Genomic DNA, 20,625 nt, shown 5'->3' with positions numbered 1-20,625 from the left:
TTCCTCCCATAGGCGACTGAATCGGAAGTTCTAAGACAATCCCTCCCTTCCTCCCTTTCTTCATGTGTTCAATACGTTTTCCCTGCGTCATTTAATTTTATTATACATAACTTCATTTGTAAACGAATTAGTTTTGTTTTCTTTGCATATTAATTTTGTTGTTACCAACATCCGGTGATCATTTCTAGTCAATGGCACCTTTGGAAATGTGTTTTCTGAGAAAATGGTGACCTGTTCAATACTTATCCCCCTCACTATACTCCCTTAAAATTTAAATCCATCCATTACAGGCTTTGCAAACTTAAAACCACATTAGGGAGAATCAACAATGAGCTCCTTTTCATTTTTGGGTGAACTACCCCTTTGCATCCCTTTCAAGCTTTGCAATCTTCAAACCAAACTATCCCTTAAAGTCTTAATCCCTCACAACCTTAAACTATCCCTTACAAGCTTTGCAATCTTAAAACCACATTAGGGAGAATAAACGATGATCTCATTTTCATTTTTGGATGAACCATCCCTTTAAGCTTTGCATTGCAAACACAGCCAAATCTGAGCTCGTGCATTTCACAAATATTTGCGTTCGCGTCCTCGTGCAAAGTACATTCCAGGCCCGAACTGTCTGTTTAATGCTGTTTAAGGTGACCGAGGGAGTAATTATCAGTCTAAACAGCCGTGGAGCGCTCATGCATCGCAGTGTGATCTTCATCTCAATTAACTCCTCCCCGTCATCAGAGCTCTAATTATGACAACCAGGTGCAAACAGCATGTAATCCTGTTTGTCACTCCCTGATCGGGGGAGGGGGGGGTGTTTCAAACCTCTGGTATTTATCATGCGAGCTGGAAAGGGGAGGTGAGTTTTTGTAAGCCTCTGCGCCTGGAGCAAACGCAGGTGGGGAGGAGAGAACATGGAGTTTGCGCGCTATAAAGAATCACTCACGAGTATGTCGGTGCCCTTTTTCCCCCCGGTGGGCTCCGTCCCCTGATTTATTCCACTGCGTGCCGACTGTCAGGAGCCGTGCGGTGGTGACGAGGGCCAGCGTTTGATCAGGGCGACGTGCATCAGGAGACGGGCTCGTGACTGTCAGTGTGGTTTTTTTAGGGGGGTTTCAGGATGGGAGGATGGGCTGACAGTGGCCTCTTTTTTTTTTTTTCCCCTGCAGCCTCAGGCCTGGTGCAAAACATACATGAATAAATCAACATGCTCTAAAAGAGGACACGCTCACAACTTCAGATCAAGCTTCTAAAGTTTGGCACACTTATTTATTTATTTTTAAAATCTGCAGATCATTTTTTCCCTCATTTTGAACGTTTGATTTAGTTGTCATTTGCTGGTGCTTTTGATGCAACTAGTTAAACGAGGACTTCGAGCACAGCACATACGAAGAGATAAAGAGATGATGCACACCATTGAAGACTTTGAGGACAACACAAACTTAATACTAAGGATGCTCCGATCAATCTGCAGAAGATCGGCCGATAATCACAATTTATGACTCTATAGATACTCAATAATCTGGCCAATCACATGAACCGATCGCAAGTGTTTGTTTACAGGTTTACAAACAGAGGAAGATCCATTTTAACAACTTATGCATCAAATATGCACTCCAAACTTTTGAATTCTTCTTTTATCACGTTTCTAAATTGCTTTATTAGTCATTTTCCTTACCAAATTGTTTATGCCTTTTCTATTATATTCTTTAAAGCTGCTTTTGACCATGATTTGTCCACACTATTAGTTACAAAAGACGTGTTTGAGGGATTATATGCATGTTAAAGTTATATAAAGCTTGAAGCATCAGAAAAATTGCTCTGTATCTGACGAAAAATCGATACTTTATATCTGCTCCAAGGAGGTACACCACTTCTGAAGAATATTTAATATTTCACAAATTAGGGCCTCGTGTTGCTGAACAAAATGACAGAAGGATGATGAATGCACAGAAGCAAGGCAAAAATGAGACGTTCTGTGATAGCCCCGCCCTGAATGACTGATAGCTCCGCCCTAAAGGCATTACATGTGACCAGAAGAAAAAGAAATATCATTTCAGGAGGGAAGGATATGGTTTTGAATAAAAGATTATTAATTAATTAATTAATTATTTTTTTTAAATAATGAAGATGCATCATTTATATCAAGAACTATATACAAATTTGACGAATACATTTATAGAATATGGCTTAGTTCCTTTATTCATCAGTGGATTAAACCGCCAACTTATCCAGCATATGTTTTACACAGCGGATGGCCTTCCAGTACTGGGAAACATCCATATACACACATTAACAACTATAGTTTATTCAATTCACCTATAGAGAATGTCTTTAAACTGTGGGGGAAACCAGAGCACCTGGAGGAAACCCATGCCAACATGAGGAGAACATGCAAACTTCATACAGAAATGCCAACTGACACAGCTGGGACTCGAAGGAGCAACCTTCTTGCTGTAAAAACGACAGCGCTAACCACTGAGCCACCGTGTCATCCATAATTTGGATTTCATTTCAAAGAATGACAGAGTTCAGTAGACTGCTCAGATCCTGGAGGGCCGCATCTCTGCACAGTTTAGTTCCAACTCTGATCAAACACCTGATCAAACGAATTGATCCGTTTGAAACCTACAGGTGAGCATGTTGAAGCAGGGTTAGAACTAAACTGTGCAGGGCTGCAGCGCTCCAGGAATGGAGTTTGACACCCTTGGTTAAATGTGTTTATCTTTTGTGTCTGATTTTCAAACACTTTTTTGCTTTAAGTCAGAGCTTGTAATGTTATGATTCTCCTCATATCTTGTTGATTTGGTTCATGGCTCACTTTAACAATCGTTTTTTTTTTTTTTTGTTTTTTTTTTATCATGAGATAAAACCGAATGCCTTAATTTGCTGCAAACGCTCATTATTTCAGTTTTCATGCTTTCACAGGGAATGCTGCGGATCGATGTCAGGCAAACCTCATCATTCCTCATAAAGCAGTTAAATGAGCTGTCATCATCAACAGTACTGCCATTCACAACTTCCAGCATTAATTGATTATGATCGACACCAATTAACGTTTCTTAAACTGACAGGCTGCCAACTAAATTTCCTCCCGGTAATCGCGAGATTGTGATGTTCACATGCTCTCACATCTCGTAAATACAATCACTCGTGGCAGAAAGAGAAAAATCTTGAAGGATGAAGCCTCAGTTCTAATTATAATCACCTTGTTCTGCTGCAAACAATCAGATTCCTCTCAGATTAAATGAAAAAATAAATCACTTGTCTGCAAAAATACAACCTTGATTTAACTAAAAGCAAGGCATCAGGAGATTTTGGGGCTTTTGGCCATTTTAGAAAGTGTTTTTACAGTGTAACGTAAAGAAAATGTTCAAAATAAACCAGTGTTTCTTTTGTCTCACTTTGTCAGTTTGTGACTGTAAATTTAATGACCATACAAAGGTTGTTTTCTCATATACACAAAAAATGATAAGACAAAATTCATAACAACAACTGCCTTTGTGTTATTGTAACTTATTTTAATACGTTAATCAGGTTTAGACAAAAAAAATTTAAATACACAAAGTTTAATTTTATATTTGTTGTCAATTTGATTGATTCAACTAAAAACAAAATAAGCTAGCAAGATTTTTTTACAATGTATATACATATAAAATAAATACCCAGACAAAAGTCTAGTCATCAATATCAGTTGTAAGAGCAACAAATAATAACTCGACTTCTAGTTGATCATTTGAAAAAGTGGCAGAAGGTAGATTTTTCCAATGAATCATCTGTTGAACTGCATCCCAATCATCACAAATACTGCAGTAGACCTACTGGAACCTGCATGGACCCAAGAATCTCATAGAAATCAGTCAAGTTTGGTGAAGGGAAAGTCATGGTTTGGGGTTACATTCAGTATGGGGGCGTGCAAGAGATCTCAAGACATTTAAAATATATGTTGTATCAAGACATTTGTGCTGCCCATTATAATACAAACCACAGGAGAGGGCAAATTCTTCAGCAGGATAGAGCTCCTCATACTTCAGCCTCCACATCAAAATTGCTCAAACAAAGAAGGTCAAGGTGCTCCAGGATTGGCCAGCCCACTCACCAGACATGAACATTATTGAGCATGTCTGGGGTAAGATGGAGGAGGCATTAAAAAAAGAATCTAAAGAATCTTTATGAACTCTAGGAATCCTGCATTTTCCATTCAAGATGACTTTATTAATACATTATTTGAGTCATTGCAGAGATGTATGGACACCGTCCTCCAAGCTCATGATGGAGTCAGACACAATATTCATTCTTTTTCCTATGCAGCAGGACGTTGTGCTCTATATTGGACATTATTTCTGTTAAGTGACAAGATTTTGTCTAGCCAAAGTCAGACCTTACTGTCCTAATTTAATCATTAAAAATCAAGATATTATTTATTTATTTATTTATTTAAGTAAAATAAGCGTAATCTAGAGGCCTTTGCCTTTCATATTCTACTTCTGATACCAAATGATCAACTAGAAGTCAAGTTATTATTTGTTATTTCTAAAACTTGGATAAATCAACAAAACTTTTGTACGGTAAGGTTTTTATACTAAAGTTTGTTTCTTTTTAAAGAGGGAGATATATTCATTCATAATTTGCCTGATTATATACAACATTTTCTACTACTTTTTCTGGCTGTTAACAGTATTTTCTTAATCCTGCACTCTCAGAAATAAAGGTACGCGATCTGTCTCTGTGGTGGTACCTTTTCAAAGCGTACAAATTTGTCCATATTATTGCCTCAAGGGTACATATTAGTACTTAAAAAGTACAAAAGTGTGCCTCTTAAAATTTTTAGGTACTAATATATACTTATTAGGTACAAATGTGGACCTTTTAAGTACAAATGTGTACCTTTTGAAAAGTTACCAACCAGTGACAGCTCTCGTATCTTAATTTCTGAGAGTGATTTTCAAAATAGTGTAAAATAGAGTGAAATATTTCAAAATAAAACAAGAATTTTGATCCTGACTTCCTCTATTGCTCAGACTTTAGCTAGAAATGTATGCAAATTAGTGTATGGTATGTTAAATAATGTCTTATTTGCATAATTAAACAGTACACATTAGAAAGTCTGGATCACTCTTACCAAAGAGTTTTTTTGTTTGTTTGTTTATTGTTAGTTACTGCATTTTTTAACATGAACTAATAATGCACAGCGTGTGTACAGCAAATATTAATCAGTTAAATTTTTACTAATGTGTTATCAAAATCCAAATTCACTGTGATTTAAAAAGAAAAACATATGAACTATTTCCATTCCCTAATGATAACAAAGATTAATAAATACTGAAATAAATGTATTGTTCATTTTTGTTCATGTTATTGAATACATAAAGGGGTTCTATTGTGCAAAAATCATTTTGTTAAGTGGTTTAAACACATTTTATGGCAACCGTTTGTGAATATAACCAGCTTCTAATTGTACAAATTTTCTTTTTTTATATATATATATATATATATATATATATATATATATATATATATATATATATATATATATATATATATATATATATATATAAAATCACACTTGATAAAAACACAGTATGCAGAAACACTTTAATTGACATTCTACTTCTGTGCATGTCATCAAAGGGGGAAAGCTCCGCCCACTAGTGACCATATCTTCCTCATTAGCATATGAAGTTAATTTTGTTTGAATCTGCCACTATGCTGACACGCAGGCATTTGTAGCTCCGCCCTTTTTTGAAAAGAGCACAATCTCATTTGAATTTAAAGCGACAGTCACCAAAATGGCACAATTAGGATCAAAGCCTAAAAGGGTCAGTTTTAGAGAGTTATAAAACATTATATGTTTGGTATTTTGAGCTGAAACTTTACAAACACACTAGTACACAGGTGTCAAACTCAGTTCCAAAAGGGCCACAGCTCTGCACAGTTTAGTTCCAACCCTAATTAAACACACTTGATCAAACTAATTGAGTCCATCAGGCTTGTTTGAAACCTACAGGTAAGTGTGTTGGAGCAGGGTTGGAACTAAACTGTGCAGGGCTGCGGCCCTCCAGGAATTGAGTTTGACACCCCTGCTCTAGGGGCATCAGATACTGATTTTACATCTTGTAAAAAAGAGGCATAGTAGGTCTACTTTAACATTAATTAATACAGCCTTGTTGGAAAATGCGACTAAAATTTGTGATCCAAAAAGTGCAGTTCTTAATGCCATCAATCATCTAGGGAATTATCCTGATAACTATGAGTAATTTTTTTACCCTATTTTTACCCTCACCTGCAAAGTCTTACTTTTAAATTGAGGCCTATTTGGAGCAGTTCCACATTGTTCTATTGTGGGCTTTAATTGGATCGGTGCTGCTAAGGCTGCTTGTCCTTTTAGGGCTTGTATTTAGGAAATCTAGCCTCTATGTGCGAGACAGACACCCACATTGTTGCCAATACTGGCGGGGTAAAAAGCCCCTTTTTCCATCTGAAGGAAATGTTCCTGTGCGTCTAGACCCTGGAGAGCAGAGACCGAGACAACAAGCTTTTGTAGCAGGATCACGCCGCTGTTTTTCTGTTTTAGTTTTTTTTTTCCCACCGTCTCATTCGGCGGATTTCGTTTGGAACTTGCCTGCAATTTACCTGGAACAGCCTGTTATAAATAGCTTGTGGCTTACCTTCCCCATTCCCCTGTTTCTGCCGCTCTCTGTCAATTTGTTAATCTAAAAAGAGTCGCTTTAGAAACTGATAGAAACGTCACGCCTGTTCCCACTGTGCAGAGTGGATTTTTGTATATGGGAAATATTCATAATCAAAAGTTTTGGAATAAGACCTTACTTCTAAAAGCCTCTGTAGAAAAATGTCAGTGATTTTCATTGGCAAAAATAAAATAAAAAGTTAAAAAGTGATGATAAAATTTTAACATAAGCTAATTCTGAAAACGTACCCTTATAAACATTTCTGGAGATCGAGAATTATATAGCCAGAGGAAAGTATGGCTGCATTTTGTCTTTAAAACAAATGCCGCAGGGTGATAGGATGCAGTTCCTTCATGCGCTTACCAGCTGACCACTTTTCTCCGTATAGACAGCTTTCAATGGTTACCAGTTTGTCCAGTGGCTCGCCACGTACGTCATTGAACACGACTACAGGGTTCGAGTCCAGTGCAAAACGGTTCCAGAAATCGTGTAAGAAAAACATGAGACAAAAAATAAATTGGGAAATAACAGGGTGAGAATGTTGTTAAATTTGAAAAAGTGGTAAAAATCAGGCAGCCGCGAGAGTTTTTCTTTATCTGGATTGCTTTTGAAAGCACTATCGGTTGGGTTTAGGGAAGTGGGTGAGCGCTGGTCAATCGCTGTTTTTAAAACACTATTGGTTGGGTTTAAAGAAAGAGGAGGGTGGGCCAGTTGATCGGTCAGTCAGTCAGTCGACAGTGGCCTCTGGTGGATTTACATGTGAAGAGCAGGTGCGAATGCCACTCGCGAGAGAAATTTGAGATCTGAAAAAGTGTACACAAGTACAAGTGTACACAGAGGACTACTGTGGTTTCGCGACAACAAAAACTGCAAAAAAAATGAACCTGGAGAGCGCTGAATACGTCCCAGAAGAAATGTATATAATGGTACGTAATCAGCATGAGCCTGGGTTGGAGTTTTGTGTTGCATATAATATTGATCATGTTTATTGCATTGCTTTATGTATATATGTATAGATATAGATATATATGTATGTATATATATATATATATATATGTATATATGTATGTATATATGTATATATATATGTGTATATATATATGTATATATGTATATATATATATATGTATATATGTATATATGTATATATATATATATATATATATATATATATATATATATATATATATATATATATRTATRTATATATATATATATATATATATATATATGTATATATATATATATATATATATATATATATATATATATATATATATATATATATATATATATGTATATATATATATATATATATATATATATATATATATATATATATATATATGTATATATATATATATATATATATATATATATATATATATATATATATATATATATATATATATATATATTTTTTTTTTTTTTTTTTTTTTTTTTTTTTTTTTTTTTTTTTTTACATGCAATTATTTTTAGACATATTTACATGTGGTCAAACAAGTGATGTCCCTAGAGTACGTGACGTTTAAGCTAAAAAAATAAAATAAAATACAAAAATAAATAATGTTGTATAACTCCAGACTGCGTTTTTATAGGCTTTGATCCATATTGGTGACTGTTAAATGGTGTCAAATGCAATGAGAGCTGAGCTACAAACACCTACAGTATGCCTAAGAGAGATGGTCAATAATGGGTGGGGCTTTCCCACATCTATGAAACGTACAAAGGGAGAATGTCAATCAAAGTGTTTCTCCAGACTGTTTTTATGAAGTTTGATTATAAAAAGTAGAACTACCCACGTTTTACCATTGGAGGCTGGTTAAACTGTCACCACACAACGTTGTTTAAACCCCTTATAAAAGAGTGATTTTAGCATAATAGGACATGACTTTAAGTCATGATTTAGTTTTTTTAGTCATGATTTATCGCCCCCTAGTGCCACTGGAGTCGCTTCAAAAGCCACCAAATTGTGCCTTACACCTAAGCACATGTAAATCCAGTCGATGTGACCAGAAAAACAAGTCTCAAAACTCGACAGTCAGACAGGTGAACAGCGGACATTTGAGTCTAAACTCTCATATTTAAGGCTGAATTTCAAGCAGGAGTTGAGAGGAACAGCACGGATCGAGATGAAGGCAGGCCCCGGGAACAGAAAATGCCACAAGGCTTTCAAATGGTGTTTTCTTTTCCCCCGTTCAGGTTTTTTTTTCTAAAGGCTGTCGGCTTCTGTGTGTGTATATCTGAAACGGGGATATGGTTTTATTCTTCCTATCGACTCGCTCTGGTCCCCGCAGTCTTTCTCTGTCTTTAATTATTAATTTCATGGAATTTGTTATTGTATTCATTCAGAGGTTTCAGGCTTCTCTTCAGCTCCATGGAAATTGAATCTCTTCTCGGCTGGAGCTGAGGCAGCTGCTTCAGTTCCTAATGGATTGACTGAGTATTGAATACTTCAGTGGCTCCTCAGGGTAGGTGCAGCTTAGTGAAGGAATTAGCTGAGCGGCTTGAAAGCTGAGAGGAGAAGCCGAGTTGGAATTGAAGAGCCGCTCCATCTCTGCAGCCCTTCGGAAAAGGCTCAGATGTGATCGAAAAAAGGCCCGATTGCATGACGCAGGGTTTCTGTGTTTCTGTTGACGCTGAGAAAAAAAAAGTAACACTTTGTAGATTATGTAGTTAAAGGTGAAGTGTGTCATTTCTGCCAAATCGAGTAACAGAAATGATGATTGTTTTCAAACAGGTGTCCTGTAGTGTGCCATTAGTTGATTGTAAAAGATTAGACCCGCCCCAAATTCATGTCATTGGTTGTTGCTGTGCAGTTTCCAGCAAGTTACTTTTTTCATAAACAACCTGCTAAATTGAGTTATAGAAATAATGACTGTTTTCAAACAGGTGTCCTGTGGTTTGTCATAGTTGAAATGTGAAAAATTACCCCTCCCAATTCATGCCATTTGTTGTTTGCAAAATATAATTAATCAAACAGAGACACAAAAATAATGACTTTTTTCAAACATGTTTCTTGGAGTGTGTCATTGGTCGATTACAAAAGATTGCCCCACCCCAAGTGTATGTTATTGGTTGTTGAAGTGCAGCATTCCCTTGATGCTGGGAGAAAAAATACTTTTTTAAGGTGTAGTTAAAGGTGAAATGTGTCATTAGCCCCTTTCACACAGTGATACCGGTTAATTTCTGGAAAATTTACGGAACGACTTTACCGGTATATTCAAAAAAGCGCTGTTCACACAGGCGAGGACGTAACGGAAATTTTCCAGAAAAGAGCATTCACACATCCATTCCAAAATACCGGTAAATTCTGACATCATTCACCACAAATGAGCTTTAAACGGCTGCGCTTGTATTTGTAAACATTTGACTAAATTACAGACTCTGTGGATGATCAATATTGTGAACAACTTTCGCAGGATCACTTTCGCATGTCGAGATGTTCATAATATGTGCGTGTGCAGGCGCTCATAGGCGCACGCAAAGCTTGAAGGTAAACAAACTACGGCTTATCATAAGCATCTCATCGATGATTATTTACACAGTTGGCATTAAGAAGAACATATAAACATGATCTGACTAACTTCTAGCAGCTAAATGTGTCTGGAAAAATATTCAAAGGCTTTTATCCTCACAAACCGCGCGGACGTAAATGCGTCTGACTGTTGTGATTGGCTAAAGCAGACGTCTCACGTCAGCACGTTCTAGACGTGCACGCGCTTATTACGGGAATCTTCCTTCTGCATTCACACAGCGCAGCATTCCGGCAAATTGCCGGTAATGTTACAACTTCTCTTTCCGGAAAATAGCCAGAATGAATTTACCGGTATTTTCAAAAAGGACCTGTTCACACATACAACCTTTCTGGTCTGTATGTGTGAAAGGGGCTATTGTTGCCAAATTGAGAAACAGAAATATGATTGTTTTTAAACAGGTGTCTTATGGTGTGCTACACTGTAAAACCCAAAGAGTTAAGCTAACTCAAACTATTTGAGGAATCAAATTACAACAAATCTTTTAAGTTCAAAAACTAATTCTAATGAGTACTGTGAACTTAATCCATTTGAGTAAACAAAGCAATTTGAGCACAGTAAAACCCAATAAATGAAGAGAACTCAAACCAACTGAGTACTGTAAAACCCAGTTAGTTAAGGCAACTCAAACCGTTTGAGGAAACCGATTGCTACAAAGCATTTGAGTTAAAAAAAAAAAAACTAATCTATATGAGTACTGTGAACTTACTCCATTTAAGTTGAAGTAATGAGGTATTTAACTCATTACCTTCAACGCTGAGTTCAAAACTCTTTTTAAATGAGCAGAATTAACTTTCAGTCAATTTTGAGTTAACTACACTCATTTCATCTGATAAAGTTGACTGTTGGGTTTTACAGTGTATTGGCTGATTTTAAAAGAAAGCCCTGCCCCAAATTCATGTCATTGTTTTTTTTTTTTTTTTGTTTTTTTTTTCATAAAAACAAGCTGCTGAATTCAGGTCACAAAAATAATCATTGTTTTCAAACAGATATACCTTAGTGTGCCACTGGTTCATTGTGAAAGATAGCCCTGCCCCAAACTCATGCCATCGATTGTTTTTAAGTTTTTATTTCCATATAAGCAACCAGCCAAACTGAGTCACAGAAATAATTTTAATCAGGTTAAACAGGTAGTGTGCCATTGCTCGATTGTAAAATATAGCCTCTCCCCAAACTCATGTTATTGGTTGCTGCTGTGGAATTTTCAGATCGCTATCTTTTTGAGAAATTACCTGCCAGATTGAGTCATAGAAATAATGATTGTTGTCAAACAGGTGTTTTTTTTTTTTTTGTCGCGGATGAAAGTGAAGAGTGGGGGGATTTGTCGCTGATGAAAGTGAAGGTTGGGGAGACGCGGAAGAAAGTGAAAGTGAACAGCGGAGGAGGGCGGTTGAGGAGGGAGATCAGTAAAATGAGGTGCCGGATCAGATTTCAAAAGTGCTGGATTAGGCATGTTCCGGCACAAATTAAGCCCTGGTCCTGCCACAAAGTCATGTCATTGGTTGTTTCAGCTATTTACATACAAATAAACAGCCAAATTGACTAACAGAAATAATGACTGCTTTCAAAATCATGTGGTGTGGAATTGGTCGATTGTACAACATAGCCCCGCCCAAAACTCAGACAATTGGTTGAGTAATTTGTTAGTTATTTTTATATAAGCAACCTGCCATATTGAGTCACAGAAATGACTGTTTTCAAACTGGTTAAATGGCTGTCATTGATCGATCATAAAATATTGCGCCAAAACTCACACTATTGGTTGTTTGAGTCATTTTTTTATTTTATTATTTCCATATAAACAACCTGCTAAATTAAATCACAGAAATAATGACTGTTTTCAAACAGGTATCCTGTAGTGGTCGATTATAAAATATAGCCCTGCCTTAAAGTCATGCAATTGGTGGCTACTGTGCATATTTCAGCTAGTTGTCATTTTCAACTGTTGTCTGCAACATTATAATAAACTTGGTGAAATTAAATAATTTAGATGTTCAAAAACTTGTTGCCGACAAAAAAAACATTCTTCCATGTAAACATGTCTTGCACTGAAATTAATTTAATTAAAGTTAAAATGTATTATGATATTCACTATTTTATATGCACAGAAATAATACAATTAAACACATAACCTACTGTACCCGGTGGGAGTTTAATGGCAATGGCAATAATGTTTTGTTCTATATTGTATTGTTACACTGTATTTTTCTGAACCTCTTTGAGTGGTATAATTATTTGGTAACACTGTAGTTTAACAATCCATACTATTTACTCATTACCTGCCTACTGTTAAGATATTAACTGCATTATCATCTTAATTTATTAGCAATTATAATAATTTTACATCTCTTATCTTACCTAATACCCAAACCCAACTATTACCTCACTTACTACTATGAAGCAGCTTATGACTAGTCGTTTGTTAAGCTAAAATTCCAAGTGGTTTGTTAATAGCTTGAATTGATGCACATTAAAATAGTGTGACCAACTTTTTTTTTACTTATTGTTCATAATAGCTTTAGTTATATTTGTTTCTCAGAGTTTAAGAAGTCTGCTGTAAGTAACAAAATTGGTTTTGTTCATGATTTCACACAGTTTAGGAAAAATATATTACATTTTCATTTTAAATTTAATAAATCTACAACATCATGACTATAATATTATTAAAACAACCATGATAACTGCATCCACGCCATATTTTTGTGGCATCCACCTTGACCAAAAATTTCTGATTATTAATAATAATCAAAAATACCTCAAGTAACACATTTCATTATTGCAACTGAAGATGATCTGAAGCAACTTTGATTAAGATTGGAATAGGATGTGCTCAACAGATGTTTAAATGCACTTTAAACGAATTTGGAAAACGCCAAATCCAAATAAATTGGGTGGATCTCTATCCCGGCTTGACTTCCTGTTTGTCAGTGCTTTTATTGTTGTACGTGTGCAGATGTACAAAATCTCAGTGTGATCAGGTAAACGCAGCGGATCACCATAGACAGACTCTGAGTCAGTCTGCGTCACTCACAGTAGGAAGTTTTCTAATGAGAGCCTTAGGTACAGCACACAGAACAGATGCAAAGCACACAACCTGGCAAAACTACCACCACCAGAAAAAAAAAGTGTGAGTGAGAGAGTGATTTAGCAGGAAAGGTGTAAGACTGAGCAGATGGATGTGTTTTTTTAATGCTCCAGATGAAGAGGTTTACTGCTCGCGGTTCGTGTGTCATTAGTTGAGCTCAAGAAAATGTTCTGAGACAGGTTGTGTATGTTTCCTCATGTACTTTTCATTTGAAAAACCTATAATAATTAAGTATTCATAACAATTACTTCATCACTATTATTTAAATAGATATGAAAAGCATTTACGTGCTTTAGAAATATGAATGATTTCACTTCCCTTTCTAACTTTCTAACTTTTTTTTTTTTTGCCAAAACTTCCACCAAATGAGCAAAACGTACCCCTAAATTTGAGATCAAACTTGCTTCATTAATTTTGATCTGTGCATGCTACGTTGGAACTCGTTTTAGTGTTTTGTTTTTTTGCAATATTATTAGCACATAACCCATAAATTAGTCACTACTGAAAATGTCAGGAAACACCAATTATTTTATTTGTAATATACTGTACAAAATCCTTTAAAAGTTTCATTCTTGTTCAAAAATATTTCCCAAGTGATGTTTAAAATTGGAAAGGATTTTTTTGCAGTATTTTTATTATACATTTCTTCTAAAGAAAGACTTATTTTATATTAGACAGCAACTTAACTTTTGAAAACTATATCTCCTATTTCACAAAAACAACCTTCTTGCATGTCAGAAACATCACTAAGCTAAGCAGCACGCTATATCTTAGATGCAGAGAAGCAAGTTCAATGCTTTTATGACCACTAGATTTGATTAGTCCTCTGTTTGCTGGTTGCCTAGCATCCTCTATTAATAAACTCGAGTTTGTGTGAAATACTGCCAGAGCTCCTAGCAGATCTAGAAAATATGATCATATCACCCCAGTTGTATCCTCCTTACACTGGCTATCTGTTAAGTTTGGTATTGATTATTAAAATATTGCTTCTTACTTATAAAGTTTTAAATAATCTAGTCATAATTTAACTAACCAACCCTCTGTCTAACTACAATCCAACCTGCTCTAAATCTCTAAACACAGGGCTACTGGTAGTACTCAGAATAGCAAAGCCTACTAAAGGAGGTTGAGCCTACTCATTTATGGCTCCTAATCTCTGGAATAGCCTTTCTAACATGTCCAATGCTCAAGCTCACTCTCAGTTCAAAACTAGATTTAACAAAAAAGACCTATCTTTTTAGTGAAGCATACACACACTGCATCACATAACGGTATGATGAACGAGTGATGAATAAGTGATGGGTGAGTGGGCTTGACAAACCACCTGATCGAACAAGTCTTTAGTTATAAATACTACTGTTTTTATGTTTGTTTATATTACTCCAATTTTTATTTAAATAGCAATTCATTTTCACATTGACATTAATAGCTTGTTCAAATATAATTATGAACAGCAGCTACGCTAATTATTTTCTTTGCTCTCTATTTTCACCTGGTAATGTCCATCCCGAGACTTCTAAAGATTGTGCAGTGCCACTTGATGAGATCCAAGACCTGTGAAGAGATGATGCCAACCATGTAGGATTTCAAGGACAACACACTTCACACACACTTAATACACTTCATTGAACGTCTACACGGATATCACCCATTTACTATATAACTGCAGGTTAACTAAATGTACATATAATAACTTTAACAGTTATAGTTATAAGTAATTATAGTAACTAATTACTTAGTGATAGCGATTAGTAACTAATAGTTACAGTAACTAATTTTTTTTTTATTTTGATGCAATAATCTGCAACTTTTTGTAAAGCTGCTTTGAAACAATAGTTAGTGTAACAATTTTTGTAAAATATCAGTGATTCATTTGTTCCCAAACCCCTCGTTTGAGTGAGGCTAATCTGCTGTGATTAGTCTAATGACCCATTCTGTTGTGATTTGTCAACTGGCTTCAGCGCAACAACAAACGGCAGAGGATAGAGAGTTCAGACACGCATTTAAATCGGTTAAGGAAGAACCACACGTTGTGTTTTCAACTTAGTTTTGGACGCAAGATGTAAATAGCCCATAAAGATTTAACCTGAGAGATACAGTACAATCACTGATCTATAACAGATCCATATTTTGCAAACTACAGAAAACGAGGCAACTATTTTAATTACACTTACAGGTTTTGATTCGGAGGAAGAAGAAACTGGTCCATATGAACTCCAACAGTTACTAAAAAAAGTCTGACAAAGTCCCATACAAAATAGTTTCTGCTGCTCCTTCTCTTAATAAAAAAAGGGCAGACGAATCCTGCGTTGCAGCATAGGTTATTATATCAATCATCAGAAAAATGACAGGAATAAACACAGCACTAGGTTGGCTTTACTGTGGTGTTGTTGTGAAAATGAACTTTAACCCTTTATTCCTCACAGCCGAATATCCTTCTAATAGTGATCTTCCTTTTCGTGTCATGATCAGTCTTGTGATCCCCATGCTCTGCTAGTGTCTAAAGGGAAAGGTGCGTCCACTAAATATGAAGTGCCGGAACCGTTAAAACCTGATGTACCGTGTTGACACCGATGCATTCAGGCGAAAGTTCCGAACCCAACACGATTCATTTATTTGACTCTGAGTCGACCATTTCGTTAAATAATCAATAGTTTTAAACATGGTGCTCTTTCAGATTTAAACCTCAGCTGGATGTTTTCATTCACTTAGAGCTGTGTTACACACTGCATGTATGGTCATTTTCAAAAACCCATAATAGGGGCTCTTGCTTATTAGCTCCCTTAAGATTATTCTTTCCCTTATTGGCTGCAGAACAAACTCTGTTTTCCTATGACTGGCCTAATTAACCAAACTTGCCTAGTGAACTTAATTAAGCTAGTTAAGCCTTTAAATTATGCTGAATACTAGTACCATGCAAAATAATGAGTAAAGCATTATGCAGTCATCATGGCAAAAACAAAAAATAATCATTATTATATATGAGTTTTTAAAAGTACTGTTGAAACGTGTTGGAAAACAAGTCTTATCTTCGTTAAAAAGCACTTAAAAAACAGAAAGAAAAATAATGATAATTTAAATTTCACAAGAGGGCTGATCATTGTCTTCAACTGTATACAAAAGAACAATTATCGAAAAGACAACAACAACAAAAAACTAACTAATTCGCAGCACTGTAAACTATATGACATGATAGCTTGAGGTTAATGACATAGTCCAAGTGAAATTATCTGATAAGATGCTCTGTTTTTGTGCCTTGCATTTCATCCATCTAGGTCAGAGGTGGAAAACTTGGTCCTGGGGTGGGCGATGTCCTGCAGAGTTTAGCTTCAACTTGCCTAAACACACCTGTCTGGAAGTTTCTAGTAGGGTTGCATGGTTTACCGGTGCTATGGTAGTATCGCGATACTATGGCTACAAAATACTGAAGTTTGTAAACGGTAGCATAGTCAATAATGGTTTATCTACAATAAATAATGTTGCATGTGGAAAAGCCACTAAAATGCTCATACATTTTTGCAACAATAGATTATTTTATTATTCTGTGGAGCTATTGAGCTATAATCTGTATGAGAATCAGCACCTCCAAGTCTGAAGCTATGGTGCTCCACTGGAAAAAGGTAGTTTACCATCTCCAGGCTGGAGTAAAGTCCTACCCTTGGTGGAGGAGTAAGTATCTCGGGTTTTGTTTACGAGTGAGGGAAGGATGGAGCGCTAGATTGACAGGCAGATTGGTGCAGCGGTAGCAGTAATGCGGTCCATGTACCGGTCCGTTGTGGTTAACAAGAAGCTGAGCCGAAAGACAATGCTGTCAATTTACCGGTTAATCTACATTGCTACTCTCAGCTAGGGTCATGAAAGCTATGGTTTCCATCGCAGGGAGGCTAGGCGCGCCCTTATGGATAGGGTGAGGAGCTCCGACACCCGGGAGGAGCTCGAAGTAGAGCCGCTGCTCCTCCACATCAAGAGAAGTCAGCTGAGGTGGCTCGGGCATGTGTTTTGGATCCTTCCTGCACACCTACCTAGGGAGGTGTTCCAGGCATGTCCCATCAGGAGGAACCCTCAGGGAAGACCAAGGACATGCTGGAGGGACTACATGTCTTTGCTGGCCTGGGAACGCCTCAGGATCCCCCCAGGAGGAGCTGGAGGAAGTGTCTGGGGAGAGGGAAGTCTGGAGTTCTCTCCTAAGACTGCGACTCGGCCCCGAAAAAGCAGTAGATAATGAATGAATGAATGAATGAATGAATAGTCTGTGGAGCCCTTTAAGATTGCAAAACTGTGTAAATTTGTACCTTTTATTGTAGCCTATAGCACATTTTCTAACACTTCAGTTCGAACGCACATCTGAATCAGTTCTTGGTAATCTCTTGAAAAGAACAACACACAAAGTGAAATTTTGAATTACTTTGGATTCTTACCTGATAAGACTGGAAAAAAATAGATAACAGATTGGAAACAATGATACAATTTTTGACCATTTCATATAGCCTAATTTTGTTGGAAGAAATGCTCTTTTGTAACAAATTTCATCTGGTATAATTTGTATCTTTATTTTAATGTATTTTTTGTTGGTCACTAAAAAAAAAAAAAAAAAAAAAAAGAGTAAATACATTTTAGGGTAAGTGAGGAGCAAATAATACTTTTTGGCCTATAAATTAAATTCAAGTAGGCCTATTATACCATAAAATAAAGTATTTTTGACAATTTTCTTTATAAGTGGAGTTATGAATTACAGTATTGCAATACTACTTGGTGTCATGATACTTAAGCTGGTATAGTACTGTAAGATCAATTAATGATATCGCGACAACCCTAGTTTCTAGTATACCTATAGAGTTTGATTAGGAGGTCCAGGTGTGTTTAATTGAGGTTGAAGCTAAAATCTGCAGGACACTGGTCCTCCAGGACTGAATTTGGGCACCCCTGGTCTAAGTGCATGCACATAGGTCAGAGTGAGCACATACGAACACACGCGCTTTGTACAATGAGCACACACGCATACTGTGAACACACACTGAGCAAAGTGGGCTGTGAACACACACAATGAACACACTTGGCACAGTGGGCAGTCATTTGCTGAGGCTCCTAAAGAGCAATTGAGGGCTCGGTGTAAGCTCTAGTATTGAAGGTTGTATTGAAAGTGCTGTTCATTCACTCCCTCACCGTACACCTACTGCCGTCATCTACTGAGAATCAAACCTACAACCTTTGGATTACATGTTCAACTCAATAACCTTGTCATGACATGAGTAATGGTTACCTGCAACGCTTTAAACCCACAGATACTCGCATCTCCCAGTAATACAGAGTCTGTCTCTATCAGCTCCCAGTATTTACAGCTAAAGACTATATCGCCAAGCCTACAAACTCTGATCTAAAGCTAATGCTAAAAGGATAGTTCACCCAAAAATAAAAATAGTCATCATTTACTCATCCTCTATTGGTTTGAAACCTGTTTGAGTTTCTTTTTTTTTTTTTTTTTTTGAATGCACAGGAAAGTATATACTATATCTCTATACTAGAGAACTTAGGATAATCATTGACTTCAATAGTCAAAAAATTACTTTAGATGTCAAAAGCCGCTTTTTCCAACCTTTTTCATAATATCTTGTTTTGTAAAAGAAATTCACAAAACGTTAGAAGTATTTGATTGAATGATAAGGAAATATTTAAAGAGCCCCTATTATGCATTAAAAAGGGTCATATTTTGTTTTCAAGGGTCCCCAACAACAGTCTGATAAGCAAGCAAGGTCAAAAAACACTTTCATTGTCTTATAATATGCATTTACTTTACCCTAATTACCCAAATGACTCCCATATGATTCATTCAGCGATTCATTCGTTCCTAAACCCCTCCTTAGCACGATGCTAATCTGTGCTGATTGGTTTGATGGCCCAGTTTGTTGTGATTGGTCAACAGCATTTAGTGCGAGACAGAGAGAAATGCCCACTATATCAACATTGTTAAAGTAGTAAGAGTGCAGAGTATATGTGTGATCCCAATGCAGGAGTTCATTAAAGCAATGCAGTTTAACACTAGCATATTGTTCTATTCTTAAGCCGCCTTTCAACTGCACACAACATTTGGACACGACTGTCGGAATACGCGCCCTTGTGGCAGTCGCACAGAATATTCAGTTCTGACATGCACCATGGGAGAGCTGTTCTCGCAGTGTCCGAAATAAAGGAGAGCAAAAGCAATTCTCCGTGGTTGAATAAATGAATGAATGAATGAATACTAGAAACTTAGACTTATAAAAATATTGGAGGGAATGTGGAGACAACATAAAATATTGTATTTTTATTACTTTGTTACTTACATGTATGAATAGAAATGTTTTTTTTTTTATTTAGACTTTTTCTGATTCAAAAAAAATAACCAAATAATGTCCTATTTCTCATCTCGCGCACACGGACCTGCTTGAACAACACTGGAATACATCACATCCGGTCGGCCGGTCGCATGCAGTGTAGTCGCAGGAGCTCAATTCGGATCCAAATTTTCCGCATACGGAGATGATCTGAACTCCACACAGCTCCTGGACTATTCTCCATTGGAAATGAATGACTTCTGGTCTGTCGTTTGTCGCGTGCAGTGGAAAGGAGGCTTTAGCCATGAGTAAAAACAGACACACATTTAGTATTAATCCACACCGTGGCAAAAGTGGAACTATTTTGAAACTTGATCGCAGCACGTGTGTAGGAACAGCTGACGGTGGCCATAGCAACAGCAGAGGGCCGCGAGCTCACAAACACATTTAAATCTGTAAACAAAGCGGCACACTTCGCGTTTTCAACGTGCTTTAGACACAATTAGAGAATATAAAGAGTTAACCAGATACAGTACAAGCGGTTACAAAGAACAAAACACAATTATATACATAATGTGCAAGCTACAGAAAACGAGGCAACCATTTTAATCCCACTTACTTGCACTTGAAATGGAGAAAGAAACTGATCCATGAACTGTGTACTGTAAAGTTCCTATCAAGCTCTGACAAACTCCCAAACATCAATAGTCTTCTCTGATCGTTCCTTTAACAAATGGTCAATAAATCCCCTGTTGTAAGCGTGTAGATTGCTAAAGCACTCGTCAGAAAAATGACGGGAACAGAGCACAAGGCTGGGGTTATAATGCTGAGGTATTTTTGCAAAAATAAACTCCAACCACTGACTCTTCACATCCTCATCTTTGGGTAGAGAAAGTAACACTAACTTCCCTCTCACACTTCAGAGCACAGCGTCTTCACGACATGATTCAACCGGGATCTGCTACACTGTTTGTCTTCCTCTTTTTCTTTCTACAGTGTTTGTGGGTGGG

The 20,625-nt window shown here is 36.6% G+C and overlaps 1 protein-coding gene across 8 annotated transcripts in view; it reads right to left on the bottom strand.

The window, feature by feature from the left end:
* The window catches only part of kirrel3a (kirre like nephrin family adhesion molecule 3a), a 532,195-nt gene that overhangs the window by 473,654 nt on the left and 37,916 nt on the right, over window positions 1-20,625 (bottom strand). For 3 of the 8 annotated variants that reach the window (XM_073915104.1, XM_073915110.1, XM_073915105.1), the window contains one exon: window positions 14,797-14,858. The exons of the other annotated variants lie outside the window; for them this stretch is intronic. The gene's annotated coding sequence lies outside the window, so the exon portion shown is untranslated. The remainder of the gene's footprint in view (window positions 1-14,796; window positions 14,859-20,625) is intronic. 8 annotated transcript variants of the gene reach the window in all.

The sequence above is a fragment of the Danio rerio genome, chromosome 10, assembly GCF_049306965.1.
Source record: "Danio rerio strain Tuebingen ecotype United States chromosome 10, GRCz12tu, whole genome shotgun sequence".
Taxonomy (NCBI): Eukaryota; Metazoa; Chordata; class Actinopteri; order Cypriniformes; family Danionidae; genus Danio; species Danio rerio.
This window is presented reverse-complemented; position numbering and strand designations above follow the sequence as displayed.